Genomic DNA, 15,706 nt, shown 5'->3' on the forward strand with positions numbered 1-15,706 from the left:
TATGTCTGGAGAACTGTCAAAGATAACATCACAACAGGAGCAGCTGCTCAAACTCGTGGATGAAGTAGCAACCCTGAAAACTCTGTTAAATGAAAAGGAGAAAAGGATTTCTTTCTTGGAACTACGAGTCGATGAACTTGAGCAGTACACACGGAGGGAGGATTTAATCATTTCTGGGCTGGAGACCCGACACCGGACCTACGCCAGAGTGACAGCCAACGCAGAGACCACGGAGGACGCACCGCGGGGAGAGCTGTTGTCGCTGGAGCAAGAGGTGGTGGATTTCTTGAACAGTAAAAACATCAACATCCGTAAGGAAGCGATTTCTGTTTGTCACACTTTACCCAGAAAGTCAGAAAACACCAGACCTGCTATTGTAATACGTTTCATTAGCAGGAACATGAAAAACGATGTCTTAATGCAAGCAAGAAATCTGAGAGGCACAAATGTATTTATGAACGAACATCTTACAAAAAAGAACGGAAGCATCGCGAGAGAAGCAAGACTTTTGAGAAAGCAGAGTAGGATTACTGGGACATGGACAAGGAATGGAAATGTATGGATAAGAGAAAACGATGGAGCAGCAAGGATGATTAGAGACATGAAGGAACTTGGGAGATACAAGACTGGACATTGATGGAAGACTGGACAATGAAGGAGGAAGGCTACGTCTGAGAAGATCTGAAAACGCTGAAAGCAAACAGGTTGGGTACACATCATCATGGACTTACACACTGATGTGGTTATGGACACAAACGTTGACACAAACAGTGATAAAATTTATGAATTGGAAACTGAGTTAGCACATAAGATTATAACACTTGAAGATTGTAATTATTATACAGCAAAACAGTTTAATACTAGAACGGATGATGTTTCTGATAAAGCATTTTCGATCATACATCTTAATAGTCAAAGTCTGACATGTAAATTTGAAAAAATTAGGGAGTTTTTCAGTGATCTTAAACGCACCTTCAAAGTAATAGCCATTACAGAAACATGGTTAAAGGACATACATATTAACAAGGTACACATTGACGGTTACAACATGTTTTATTTAAATAGGTTAAAGAAGAAAGGAGGAGGTGTTGCCCTCTATGTTGATGCAAATCTAAAATGTAAGATTGTGGAGCAGAAAACAACTGTGAGTGACTTAATGGAAATATTAACTATAGAAATCATTAATGACAAGGGTAAAAATATATTAGTAAGTTGTGTGTATAGACCGCCGGGGGCAGGTATTGACTCATTCACAGATAAAATCATTGAATTGTTTGAAAATGTTAATAAATCTGTAATCGTGTGTGGGGATTTCAATATAGATATTGGAAACCCTGCAGTAACCAACAATTTTAAAAATTATATGGAAATGGCTGGCCTATGCCCTATGATAACTAAACCAACCAGGATCACTAGTCACAGCGCTTCTATCATAGACAACATATATACAAATATATACGGTGAAATAATTAGTGGCATCTTCATAGTAGATGTAAGTGATCATCTCCCTGTGTTTCTAATCTATGAAAAATTGTGTTTTGATTTTGTGCAAGACAATACTCCAATTGTTATAAGAGATAAATCAAGTAAGGCTTTAGAGGCCTTTAAAGAAGACCTCAAAAAGCAAAATTGGGATCATGTATATGTAAGTAATTTAAATGATGCCTATAATTCATTTATGACTACATTCATAACCTTATATAATAAAAATTGCAAAATGATTAAAATTCGTGGTCAGGATAAGAGAAATACTCATTGTCCATGGATGACAAACGGATTGAAGAATGCATGTAAGAAAAAAAATTACTTATACAAGTTGTTTCTTAAATTGAGAACAAAAGATGCAGAGGTTAAGTATAAAAAATATAAAAATAAACTTGTATCAATTATAAGAATACAAAAAAAGGACTATTATACCAAATTATTGGACAAAAATAAAAATAGCATTAGAAATACATGGAGTATAATAAACACAGTCTTGCATAAAAACAAAGCTAAATCATATATCCCAAACTATTTCACAAAGAATAATGTAGATATCTTTGGTAAAGAGGAAATAGTGAATGAATTTAATGACTTCTTTGTGAATACTGGACCAACTTTATCACAGCATATTCCTAAGGTAAACACAGACAATGATTGTAATATAGCAGAAAATGTAAATAGTATTTTTCTGGAGAGAGTGCATGGGAACGAAATTTTGTCAATTGTGAATAAATTAGCGAACAAAAAATCCAACGATTATACAGACATGAATATGCTGCTGATAAAGAACATTATAGATGCTGTTATTGAACCTTGTAATCTGTCATTCACCACCGGACTGTTTCCTGACCATATGAAAGTAGCTAAAATAATACCACTATTTAAAAAAGGTAATAAAAATGATTTTTCAAATTACAGACCCGTGGCTTTGCTATCACAATTTTCAAAGGTATTAGAGAAATTGTTTGTGATTAGACTGAATAAATTTATTGAAACATACAAAATTTTAAGTCCCAGCCAGTATGGTTTTCGTGCAAATCATTCAACTGCAACAGCATTAATGGAGCTGACTGAAGAAATCACCAATGCTATGGACAATAAGCAATTTTTAGTAAGCATCTTTGTCGATCTTCAGAAAGCATTTGATACATTAGACCATGAGATACTTCTGCAAAAATTATACAAATATGGTATCAGAGGAGTCGCACATCAATGGGTCGCAAGTTACCTAAAAGATCGAAGTCAGTTTGTGGAAGTTAATGACACAAAATCCAACTTTTGCAATATAACTTGTGGGGTACCCCAGGGCTCAGTCCTTGGACCAATTCTTTTTCTCCTCTATGTGAATGATATTGTGTCTGCTTCAAATGTACTAAAATGTATTTTATTTGCAGATGATACCACATTGTTTTACACGGGAAAAAACATAAATGAGGTGTTACAAACAGTGGAAAATGAGTTTCAGAAAGTATTACATTGGTTTAATGCTAACAAACTATCTATAAACATTAACAAGACAAAATTTATGGTCTTTACTTGTAAAGAAAAAGATATTGGTGCAAGACTTTCCATTCAAGGGTTAGAGATCGAACGAGTGCACGAAGTAAAGTTCTTGGGTGTTTTAATTGATGAACATTTAACATGGAAATCACACACAGAACGTGTTAAAACAAAATTATCCCAAACTGTTGCTGTGTTACACAAGGTTAAAGAGTCTCTCAATAAGAATGCTTTATTACTGTTGTATAATTCCTTAATTATTCCACATTTGACTTACTGTATAGAAGTGTGGGGAAATGCATGTAAAACCTACCTTGATCCAATTTGCATTTTACAGAAACGTGCTCTTCGTGTTGTAAATGGCAGTGGATACAGAGCTCACACAAATCCAATTTCTTTACAATTAGGAACATTAAAATTTAATGAATTGGTTGAACTTAACGTTCTCAAATGTATGTATAAAGCTCACCAGAAAACATTACCAGAAAACCTGCAAAATAGATTCAAAAAGAAAGAAAGTAAGTATAATTTAAGAGGATCAGATTTTTTTTGTAAACCTAAGTTTAGAACTAAACCAAAGGAAAGGTGTATCTCAGTCCACGGTGTAAATTTATGGAACAGCCTTGAGTGTGAAATCAAAACCTCAAAATCCATCCATTGTTTCAAAAAGAGTGTGAAACTAATTCTGATGGATAGATACAAAGACGCCATGTAGGACATCTTTGAAATTTGTGTTGTATGATGACAACTTGTTTTTTTGTTATGTATTGTTTCTTTGTTATGTATTGAATGTAGCGCGCACATCGGAAGTTTAAAGGATTTCTGAATTGACAAGGGGCAGATATTATAAGCTTTTGCTTCTTTCTGTACCTTTTCATTCATATCTGTGCTGAAGTATGCAGATGCAAGTATGTTGCATTCACTTTTTGTTTTATTTAAATGAATGAAATAAATAAATCAAATAAAAAAAAAAATAAATAAAAATAACAAACAGAACACAAGCTGCAAGTCTGGACCAAGTTTCCTGTCTGATTTGTTCTTCTGGCGATTTCACTTTAATTTCAGAAAATGGAAAAGGAAATTAATGCATGAAATCACATATTTGTAATTTTTTGAGGATTATTTTTGTTTTCCCTCTTTAAATGAATCAACTCATATATTCACTTTGTTTTTTTTTAGCATAGATCTTGTGAGAAGCTTACCTTCCAGGAGGAAAAAGAGAACTACTTCTTTTACATCGATTTATGACCTGAGTCAGGATTTGCACTTTACAGGGACTTAACTTCTTGAAACATTCTTAGCTCCGTTAGTGTTTGACCAGAAGGCCGCTACTGATCCACAGTGTTCCCTGAATAATGTTAACGGCATGAATGAATGCAATGTAATTATAATTTATTGCAGAGGCTGTTACTTTCCACTGGGCTTAGGGGAAGTCCATGACAGCACCAACCTCCTTAAAAATAATAACTGCGAGAGCCCAACAGGAATTTCTCGCCAGCCACTATTAATGCAGCCGCTCGGTCCGCTCCGGTCCGTGTCACGGGGGCCTTCGCTTTCTATCTAGGATCCCAGTGTTTATGCCCTGAGTAAATTATGGATTAGTCATTATTCTAACATTATATGCTGCATGATTGTTTTCAAGAGGCCGTCCAGAAGCGAAAAGAACTCATTTGCCTCACAGTGCAACGCCACTGACGACGAGGAGATGTGTCATGCATGCACAGTTTTTGGGTGTTTCTTTGTAATGTGGTGAAATGAGGTCAGTGGATTTGACACAAGTGCTCAGTGTGGGAGTGTACAGCCTCATTTATCCTTTGATTGCTCATTTTTGCAGAAGGGGATCAAAGGTTTTCAGGGCTGCAATGCTTTCTGTTCTATTATTTATCTACCCTGTGTTTCATTTGACGATTGACAAATAAATAACTCCCGTCTGTCTTTGTTAGGTTGAAGCGCCTGAACAAGGATTGGATCTTTTTTAAAAAAAAAAAAAAAAATCTGAAAGCATTAGCTCTCTTGTGAATCATACAGTGACCTAAAATAACCTAAAAACACAAAAAGCCTCTCCACTCATGACAAACATTTAGGGAGGTTTATTCCACCCTAGGATGAGACTGTGAAATATAGTTAGGAAATGTGATATGTATTAAAGACATGATTTGTACCCTTGTACAATACACAAAGACCTCCAAACTGGAACTTTAATTTCCTAATGGCAAGAGTTTTGAGGACCCTGAACTGTGTTTGTTCTTCATGGAGGCTACACCTTCCTGCTTAACATTATTTCTCAGGTTGTTTATTTCTTGATTCCTCACAGAGCACTGTTCTCCAACATCCTCAGCTCACACACCCATCCTCTGACTCCATCATGTCAGTTCCACTCCAGCCTTGCTGCCATGCAGGCTGAGCTACGCCTTTGTTTTGAATGAACTTGCAGCGTGCAGCGCAAAGACTTCCAAGTTTGGATCAGGTCATTAAGTTATAATATCTATACTGTATTGGTCTCTGTGCATGTGTGTGTGTGTGTGTGCTTTCATTGCAAACACTAACAGGCCCCACCAGGAGTCCAACAGGAGAACTACATTATATTCAGTGTTTCCTGCTATTTCTGTATAATCAGACATTGTTTTCCAAACACAGTGGTGTACACGCAAAACTTTCCTGAAAAAAACCTTGTAAAAATGATTACTTTTTTTTTGAAACGTTGTATAAATGAGGCCTAATTCAATAAAAGCTGGATTAAAGGTGACGTGATCATTCATATGTGATTTGAAAAAAGTCAAAGGTTGATAAAAATCCAGACGTGGGTCTCATACAGGCAAAGTCAGAGTTCATCAGCTGCTGATTTGATGGATTACTGTACAAAACCAAACACTCCATTTACGAGGAGGATATCTCAACACTCAATTCTTTCAACTCAAGATATCTGAACCCAATTCAGAACAATACTGGACAAACTACACCCTACACTCAGACACACTTATGGTCAGTTTTATTATTACAAATTACTGAAACACATCTTTGCAGACTGTTGGTGGGTAGTTTTCCTCAAAGTTGTTGCCTGATTGCCTCAGCTTTCCTTCTTAGTATTCTTTCTGATCCAGCCTCAGTTTATTTTTTCTGTCAGGATCTTAGGGATTGATTTTCCTTCGCCCTTTGCTTTTACTTCTCTCTCAGACTGATCATGTTTGGGTTTTGTTTTTTTTATATACTCCTCCTGAATGATTATTTAAAGCAAAACAGTTTCTGGTTCCACCACCTAGTTACGCTTCTCTCTACAAGTCAGTCTCCAAAGACCTCAAAAATCATCACTGGGATATCGCTTTAGCTCACTGAGTTGTAACCACTTTCTTTTTTGCAATGAGGGTTTCTAGTAGAAACACAAATAACAAGCAGCCAAAGTACAAACTGCTGTTGCCGCTGTGATTGCGTTGTGTGACGTGATTAACTGAGAAATTTATGCCAAAAGTCAAAACACATATTTTTTCAGATTCCTTCCCAGCCTGGGGGAGTCTGTACCTACTACCGACCGTAAGCCATCATTAGACATCTCCATCAGAGTCTCATTTGCTCCGTGTGCCCCGTTGGCATTGTGTTAGTTGGGGAAGAGCAGCAATAAAGTCTCCACATTAGGTGGGACTGAAGTTCAGGTTAGGATGACGACACGAGTATCTTCAAGCTCCAGAATTTTATACTGCATTCATGTGCCCCAAAAAAGTCTCATGTCCGCATTAATCAAGTCATATTATCAACTGATTAAAAAAATTTCATTATTACCTTGTAAGATTTAATGGAAATATGACCAATATGTCAACCGTTCGCCAAACTTTCAGCAAGTCTGGCATACAACCTCTACAACCTGAGCTAAAATGTGTTTGACAACCCTGGTGAAAACCTTGCGTGGTTTGGGAGAGGTAGACTCAGAATACCTGACAAAACCCACAGTAACAGGAAAAACTAATATTCTTTTCCAAAACAAAGAGCTAAAAAAATCCAACCAGAAGGCACTGAAGAAACACCAATGGACCGAGAAAACCAGAACAGACAAGGCAAGCCCAATTTATACCCAAGGCACCAGGTGACGACAATCAAACAGTCAGGCAGAGGTGAAACACATCAGGGAAGGAAATCACCAATCAATCAATCAATCAATCAATCAATCAATCTGTATTTAAAGAGCACTTTTCACATTCATTAAAAAAAACAACGCAAAATACAAAAAACAGTACAATCAGTCATAAAAACAAAAAACAAAACCGCACCATCAGGGTCGTATGCACACACATGCACATGGACACACACACACACACATACAAACAGACACAGTCCCGGTATGTTTCATACGAAAGAGGAGACATGACATGGCACTGAGCATCATGAGAAACACCACCAGTGGGGCCGCCCGCAGGGAGAAGTCAAAGGTCATGACTGCTGGGGTTCCAGTGCCCGACCCCCACACATGACCAGACATGAATCAGACATGAGGAAGGGAAGCCAAGGAGCCCGAAATGACTCTCACGAAAAAACACAACACAGAGCATGAACCCTGACATGTTTGAAGTTGAAAAACTCAACAAAGACAATTGAACATCGTACATATGACTTAATGGAATACTTGAATTAGGTTATAAGTCCAGCCATCAAGCCAGGGTGTACCAGACAGGAAGTTTTTGTCAAACTTGTTTTCAAATCTAAAAACAGGCATTTCTCGCCAGTATCAGAAAGTAATTTTGACTTCACTCAGCTGGAGTATCATTGTTTCAGTCACAGTGGGAAAAACTATGATTGGGGACCACGTCTCTCTCGGATATGTGCTGATGGGCACCAGACAATGTTGTTTTTTTGTTTTTTTTAAATTATTTCTATCCTATATTACTCCTGTTCAACACAGCCAATGTCCTCTTCTGTCACGATCATCATACAAGTGTGCTTGTCTTATTATAAAACACACTGTGTGCCATAGTTCCCTAGTTCCGCGTTCCGTTATTGTTCCTTCATTCTTTCAGAAATAGAAAATAATATCGCCGTCCAATCTCTGCACACAAAGGAAACTGTAGGGTTTTGCAAAAGTTGGGATACTGCAGGTCTTATAAAATACAATAATATATAAAAAAAAATTGAGGCAGTTGCTCAAACAGACAATAAGCATTCGGATGTACTGTATAAGCAGTCCCACATTGTGCCATACCAGCAGAACTCATTAACATGAACACATATTAAATAACGGCTGCAAAGGGTTGCAGTGGGGAAAAATAAAATGGTCAATTTATATGCAAATGTCGACCTTTTATAAAAAAACAAATAATAATAATAAAAACAACCCCTTTCTCACAAATTCTACTGGCATCATATGTAATAATGCAGACAGTATTATTTGCTTGCTTGTTGGTGGAATTTCAGCGCGCTCTCATTAAGCAACCTCAAAAGTATCAGCCACTCCGATTTTAAACCCGCGCTGATGTGAAACTCACTAAATAACCTTTTGAAAATAGTGAGCAATTCATCACTGGGGTAAACATGCAATTGCAAACAGTTTCCCAACTCTCTCCCTCTCTCTCCCTCTCCCTCTCTCTCCCTCTCTCTCTCTCCATATAATTAGTTCAGTTTTGTAAACCCTGGCTGAGGTTGCAGGCGATTACAGCAACTTCACAAATACGCACAATCCCATAATTGAAATAAAAGGTGCAAAAAGGAAAATGACAATTTTTGAAGTTGATTTTTGATTCCATTTAGCGTCACTAAATTGTTTGTTCTTACTCTGAACTCACAGGAAAGGTACAATTTTATGAGCTGGGATCTCATTAAGTACTAGTTGCACCTAAAAAAAGGTCTACTTTCATACTTAAGAGCTACACTGACACGCTATAAACCTGCTTTTAAGCAAATTGCAGGGTACATTTTACCATCAATGTCGCTCTGTTTTCTCTTGGATACCACAACACTTCCATTAATTAGTATTTTTTTTCCAGACAGAACTCAGCAGCAGGTGGTCCAAATTGCTCCAATTATTTGGTAGCTTAACTGTGACTTGGCGTCAAAACCACAACAAACATTGCCTGCAGGTATGGTAGAGAGCATATCCATGGTGTGGAGTATCAATATCGGCAAGTAACTAAAGGTTAGTACTCATACATGTACTCCCCAGTTACACATGAGACCTGGATTATGCCTTGCAGGAACTTTTACCAATTTGGTCACCATATTAACTTCAAGGCCTCAGATGGCCTGGTCTTAGATCATAACGAGAGAGAGGTTTATGAATGGCTGCTTCAGTTCAGTTTTATAGCGACAATAACAACATTGTGAAGAAGTCAAGGTGCTTTTACAGAGAAAGTCCAACTAATCCACCTGGGCAAGGTGAGGAAAGACCGAGACCCGTTTACAAGGACATCTCCGCAGAACCAGGCTGAGAGGTGGTGGCTTTTGCCGTTTGGGGTTAGGGGAGAAAAAGATGAAGTAGAAAAACGATACGACAGCATAAAGCAAGCAGCAAACACAAAGCAAACAACTGATCCCAGGGTGGTACCACTGCAGAGGTTATTTCTTCTGTTTCTACTGCTATTTCTGTGATCATAACTGCTATTGTGAGCTGCAGCTGCTCTTTGACAGTAGAAACACAGCTGACAATGATATTAAATTTAAAGTGACAACAGCACAATATGAAAAGATTAAAAAAATAGTAGTTTACAGCTTTTCTTTGTTTTGATTTTACAATTCTGCAGATGTGTCTGAAGCAACAACATGATGATGCTCACCATGGCCAGAGCTGTGAGGTGTAAAGGCTAATGCTGCTGCACCCCCTGTCAGGCTGAAGTAATGCAACAGCTCGACCAATTTCAGCTTGATGTGTTAGTTTGTGGCCTTTCCTTTGTAAATATATCATCCGTGGAAGACATGATTTGTAGAGAAGCTCAGTTTTCAAAATCTTTGAAAGTAAAGTTAATTTTGTGAAGCAGCATGTTGATGGAGTGCCGAACATGAACATCTACACCTGCCGCTGCCCAAATTACTTCAGATATGACAGGTTTATTAAATTCTATCAAGAAAAGAAATCATAGATCAATCACTATTACTTGCTGGTGAGTGTATTGAACCTAAACTCCCAGCCTTCATCGTTAAATCAGACAGCTTCTGGCACCATGCAGTTTGTCCTAAAACTGCTGTAAATGTGTGAGTATGTGGATATAACGTTAGTTACTGGCTCCGTTTCTAAATCTACAAAAATATTTGACGCTTTTTTGGTGTTCACTCCAGCTCATCCGCAGGTTCCAGGTCAAACAAACAAGACATAAATAAGTCCTCAATCCTAGCATGAGATACGACATGCATGGCGTTAGTCACTGTAAACCCCCTCATTTCCATCACTTTCCATTATTTGTGGACTGTGGTGAAATTGGAAGATGGTGATGAATAGCGGTTGTGGCTGTATTTGTTGGGAAATAGGACCTCAAAGTCAAGTGTAATAATCCTGTGGACGGTTTGGTTGCCTGAGAGGGGCAACAGACATATGAGACCTGCAGTAGATGCCCCTCTGGGGGGGGGGGGGGGGGGGGGGGGGGGGGTGATAGTAGCGCTGCCTGCCTGAGGGTTGCTGATAAGCGCTAATTTTTTTTGTAAGAGCCTCGGGCTTGGCCTTTGTTACTGGCTGTTGTTAAGGATTGAATTCCCTTATGTTATTTTGAGTAGTTTTCTTCAATTATTTTCTTTCCTCTGTATTATTGTTGGTGTGTTTTTTTTTCCGGTCATGCAATACAGCCTAAATTCTTTTTGTAACCTCTGTGGAGCACAGTAAACAAAACGCCTCAGAAAGAACATTCCCGCCTCGATGTGTGCTTCCTCCACCATCACAGTCCTCCTCATGGCAAATATAGAATGAAAACTATGAAACTATACAAGCAATAACTTAAACATGCACATCATATTAACAGTGACTTTTCTCTACTCCCACACAGACGACACTTGTTTTGATGAATGGAACAACAATGCCAGCAGTTACTAAAACGCCAAGAATATTCCGCTGACACAAAGGCCACAACAATTACTTCTGATGGAGTACTCCTCCCTCTATTTCCTGTTACAGCCACATTGTTGCTTGTTGCTCTGAAGCAGCTTGAAATGTATGTAATTGTATTGAATTAAAGTATGTGGTGCATCTCAGTGTCAGCATGGAAATGCCAAAATATTGAAAAAAAAAATGTCGATGTTGAAGAAAGATTATTGAAGAATCTGTTAGTAGCTACAGCATTTGTTGTCCTTGTCGACAAAAAAAAAAAAGCTAATTCTGTATAAAACTGTGATGTCAAAGAAGCAGAATAAACCTGAGGACTGTGAGTCCTGCTCTATGTGTGCCATCACACATCTCACACACCAAATATCTTGCATATTCATAAATACTGTGTACCCACAAATTTTTGTATGCTCATCCATAAATCTGAACAAACAAACTGTACATACATCAAAATACACAAACAATGTCCTCCACACGCACTCCCAAGTCGTTCAGTTATTGCATCGGCCGCTTCGATCAATAAATAATCCTCATATTAGGAGTCAACATGTCTCCTTCCTGAACTGTTCACAGCTAATCCGTTAAGCCTCTGCTCTTGTATGTTCAGGTTGTTCATAAAGCTCGCCGAGCTCAATATTTTCTCAATTGGCACTGTGCGGAAAGTTTGACAAGCGTTGCTCCAAGTCACAGCTGTGACCGTCACACAAGATAATCTGCTGCTTCATTATAGAGACGTGTCGCAGTTTCCACAAGTCAGAGGTCTAAACACATGTCAGTGCCACTTTGACAAATAAGGATCGCCTTTATTTCTACAAAAATTTCCCTTATTGCAATGAAGAAAATGCTTTCATCCTTACCTGGAAACTTACAGCAGACCCGTCCTCTGTCACTGTTTCCAATTCTCAACCTTTAAATCAAATAATAGTGTTTTGTAAAGTTCCTTTCACACTTGACATGCTTGAGGGTTGGACAGGAGTGCTTTATAGTGTCGAATGTCGAAATACTGTCTGTTTTTTCATGGAGCCCTTTCAATATTGAGTCAACATGAAATGCGAATGATTATTCAGAACATGATAAATGGATTTACACGGCAGAGGCAGGGCCGTTGTGTATGACAGGAGTGATGAATGTAGAAATAATTTAAGAGATACTGGCATGATTTCCACTAAATGAGGCACGGTATGCTGAACCTGGGGTGTGTTGGTTTTGTGTCTGGAATGTCAGCTGTACGAAAGAACTATCAGCGGTGTCAGAGCGCCAAGAAGCAATCGTGTGTCAACAAATGCCACGGATTTTCCCTGTTACCGTCAAAGTGTTGTCCATTCTCGCTGTCTGATTCTATTGGAGTAACACCGGCCCCCTGCGGTATGCCCTCAAAAACGAAGCAGGGCCACTTTGCCCACTGCTCCCCCGGAATCAGATATTTCTTTTCAGTTTGCTCAGACCTTGAATTTTGGCCCAAAACATCTCTACAGGCCTACACGCCCTAATGGATGTCCTATGGTGCTTGACAAGGACAGAGCAAAGCATGATGGGAAGGTATGCTTCAACAAAGAGCCGGTCCTCCTTGAAGAGCCCTCGGAAGAAAAAAATCACAGGAAGTCATTCGGATACCCTGCATGGCCGCTCCTTGTGTACGACTCCATTGTTCTCTGCATTTCAACAAAACACAATCTCACACAAAACTTTGACTTTCTCTCAAACTTTCCTTTTCTCCACCGTCTCAAAGGTCCTTTTCCTATTCTTCTTCCTCCAATAATTCACTTTCTTGTTTAATCAATTGTTAAACATTGTACATTAAGCATGAAGAAAAAAGTAGCTGAGTTGTTTCCTGCTGTTCAAATAATGAATATAGTGAAATAATGATTGAACACGTGAAAAGCCTTAATTTTTTTTTTTGCACATTACAGCCAAACAACTAGATTCCCATTAGTTTATATATCGAAAACAATAAATGGACTGATTTATTCTCAATAATTTGGTGAGTTTTTCAAATAATGAAACACACAGAATCAGAAAATTAAGTGGTCGATAATTCAAGCCACACACACTTGAACGACATGATGGAAACCCACCCCAGACAGCGGCAGTGAAGGTGGGGGATCTTTCGCCGGCGTGCATGCGGTGGCGCATGGGCGAGTGCCGAGAGAGCACAGGATGACCCACATTCCCGCCCCGTTATCTCTGATTGCCGCGCGGTGGCAGCGGCTTGATTAAGTGTTTTCAGCCACCGCGGAGCGCCCCAAGTGTGGTGGGAAAAGTGAAGAGGAAAATCTGACTTTCAAATGAGCACGACGGAGCTAAACTTGGAAGCACTTATAGAGCGGGGTGGAGGCTATTCTTAAACACTGGGAACAGAAGAGACTGACAGGTTCAAAGGAACAATGTAAACAAAGGAAGGAGATCTGAGACGCCCGAAAGAGCCACGCTACTGTCTTGGGAAAACTTTCCAGCAAACATGGAAGTGTCGTTCTATGAGCTGATCTCCGTATACGAGGAAGGATATCAGCGCCGAACACTTTTCAGACTGTCATCGCTGTAACAAGATGTTATGTTATTTGTCACTGCAGAGCAGAGTTAATCGTTCAGCATGTCTGAGAGGAAGCATCGACAAATCCCTGTTGAAACATTTGACAAGTGCTACAGATCAAAGTTTGGAGTTGTCAAATATACTCCAACTCACATCAGCTTCAGTAAGTTTGTTTACAGATCTGGATGTGTTGGGAAATATGATATGGTCAAAGTAATCCACCTGGATTAGATTTCCTCTTGAAAATCTCTTGATTTCAAAAACTGTGCCGTATTACAGACAGAATGACCAGCGAAGCAGTGAATTTTTTGAAATTCTGTGAATGTATTAGTTTTTACACTGTGATGAATTCATTCAAACTTTTTTTGGCTTGTTTTGTTTCAGTTGTGTCTTACTTACAGTTAGAAGAACCTCTGCATTCTTACATTTTGTTGAAAACCCAACTATACCCACATTACCGGATCCATTTCCAATTATTTTTAATTCCAATCGAACCTCTGCTTTACTTTTAGACACATTCTCAAACTCAGGAGGGATAGCACGTTAAAGAAAATAATCTTGATATAAAACAGCTCAGCTCAACACAGTGACAAAAATCTACATCAAACTGCCATATAGATCAAATTAACTCAGAAGGTAATTGGTTTGTAACGTCTAGGATAGTTCTGTTTGGTGTGTGCATGTTCTTCCTGGGCATGTGTTTTGTTTTGTTGTTTTTCTGGATACTACAGCTCCTCCTCACAGTCTAAAGCTGTGCAGAGTAACTTCACCGTTGATTTGTATTTTCTCAGAGCTGTAAATGTCAAATGTCTTTATCCAAGATGAACTCCGTCTGGAAAACAAATATCTGTACATACAGTATGGTCCAATGAAAGAAAATATGTATTCAATGCAGGTTGAGCATTTTGATTCGCCAAATAGCTCAGATTGCAGAGTTTTCATTCTAGTGTGCTTTAACAGCATGAAAAAATAAAAGGAAAAATCTCAATCAGTTACAACTTCCGCAGTCTGCTCCACAGATTCAAAACTTGTTGGAGCAAATATAACTAATTCTTAAACCAGACATGCAAACACATCCGTGAATAAACTCGCCAGTTAAACCATCATAATGCTTGCAGTCAAAGTCAATAATGCAAAGTTATCACGGCCCTGTGCAGAGAGAACCATCAGTTTGGAAAATCAACTTAAACGTCAAATCCATTTGCGACCTAACTCACTGAGTGATGGAACATTGTTATTAAAATGTGTTCTTCCAAATTCAAGGCGAAATTAGATTCCCTGCGTATAAAGCACTCTCCTCGGCTTTCACTGCAAACTGTCAACAAAGGCAATGCTGGACTGCAATTCCTTCGAGTGAGAATTACAACTCCAGCCCCATTTACTCCACTACTCTGCCAAAACTTTACAAATAATTTTTTTTTTTTTTTTTTCATAAAAGGGGAAAAAATCATGAATAACAAAGCGGTCTAAATTAGCAAAATAGTCTGACCAATGTGAGAAAACCATAAAAACATCACCAGGATGGGAGGCCTGGGCTCTAAAGGTCGAACGTCTCCTGGGGTTCAAGGGCTGTTGGTTCTGGGGTCAAGCCCTTGACTGACTGACTCCCTCAAAGCGGGCAATCAAGCATGTTGTCGTGATGATGTGCACGTACTGCAATGCTGACAAGCCTTACAGTGCCTTGTGAAGGTATTCATACTCATACTTGAATTTTTCTTCATTTTGTTACATTACAACCACAAAAGTAAAAAAGACCAACACTTTACTTCCACTTTCCAATTTTCAAAGTTAAAGAAAAAAAAAAAAAAACTAATGAAAAATGTGGCATGCGAAAGTATTTATCTCGCTTTCCTCTGACCTCTCTAAATAAAATCTAGTTTAACCAAGGGCCTTCAGAAGTCACCTGATTCATAAACAGAGTCTACCTGCGTGCAATCTAATCTCAGGATAAAGGCAACGGGTCTGTAAAGGCTTCAGACGTTTATTCGAGAACATTTGTAAACAAACAACATAATGAAGACCAAGGTGCACACCAGACAGGTCAGGGATAGGACTGTAGAGAAGTTTAAAGCAGATCTAAGTTATTTAAAATATATATATATGTATAAATCCCAAGCTTTGAACATCTGACAGAGCACCGTGCAATTCATCATCTGAAAACGGAAAGAGTGTGGCAGAACTGCAAA

Source organism: Salarias fasciatus, chromosome 19 (assembly GCF_902148845.1).
Source record: "Salarias fasciatus chromosome 19, fSalaFa1.1, whole genome shotgun sequence".
In the NCBI taxonomy this organism is placed as follows: Eukaryota; Metazoa; Chordata; class Actinopteri; order Blenniiformes; family Blenniidae; genus Salarias; species Salarias fasciatus.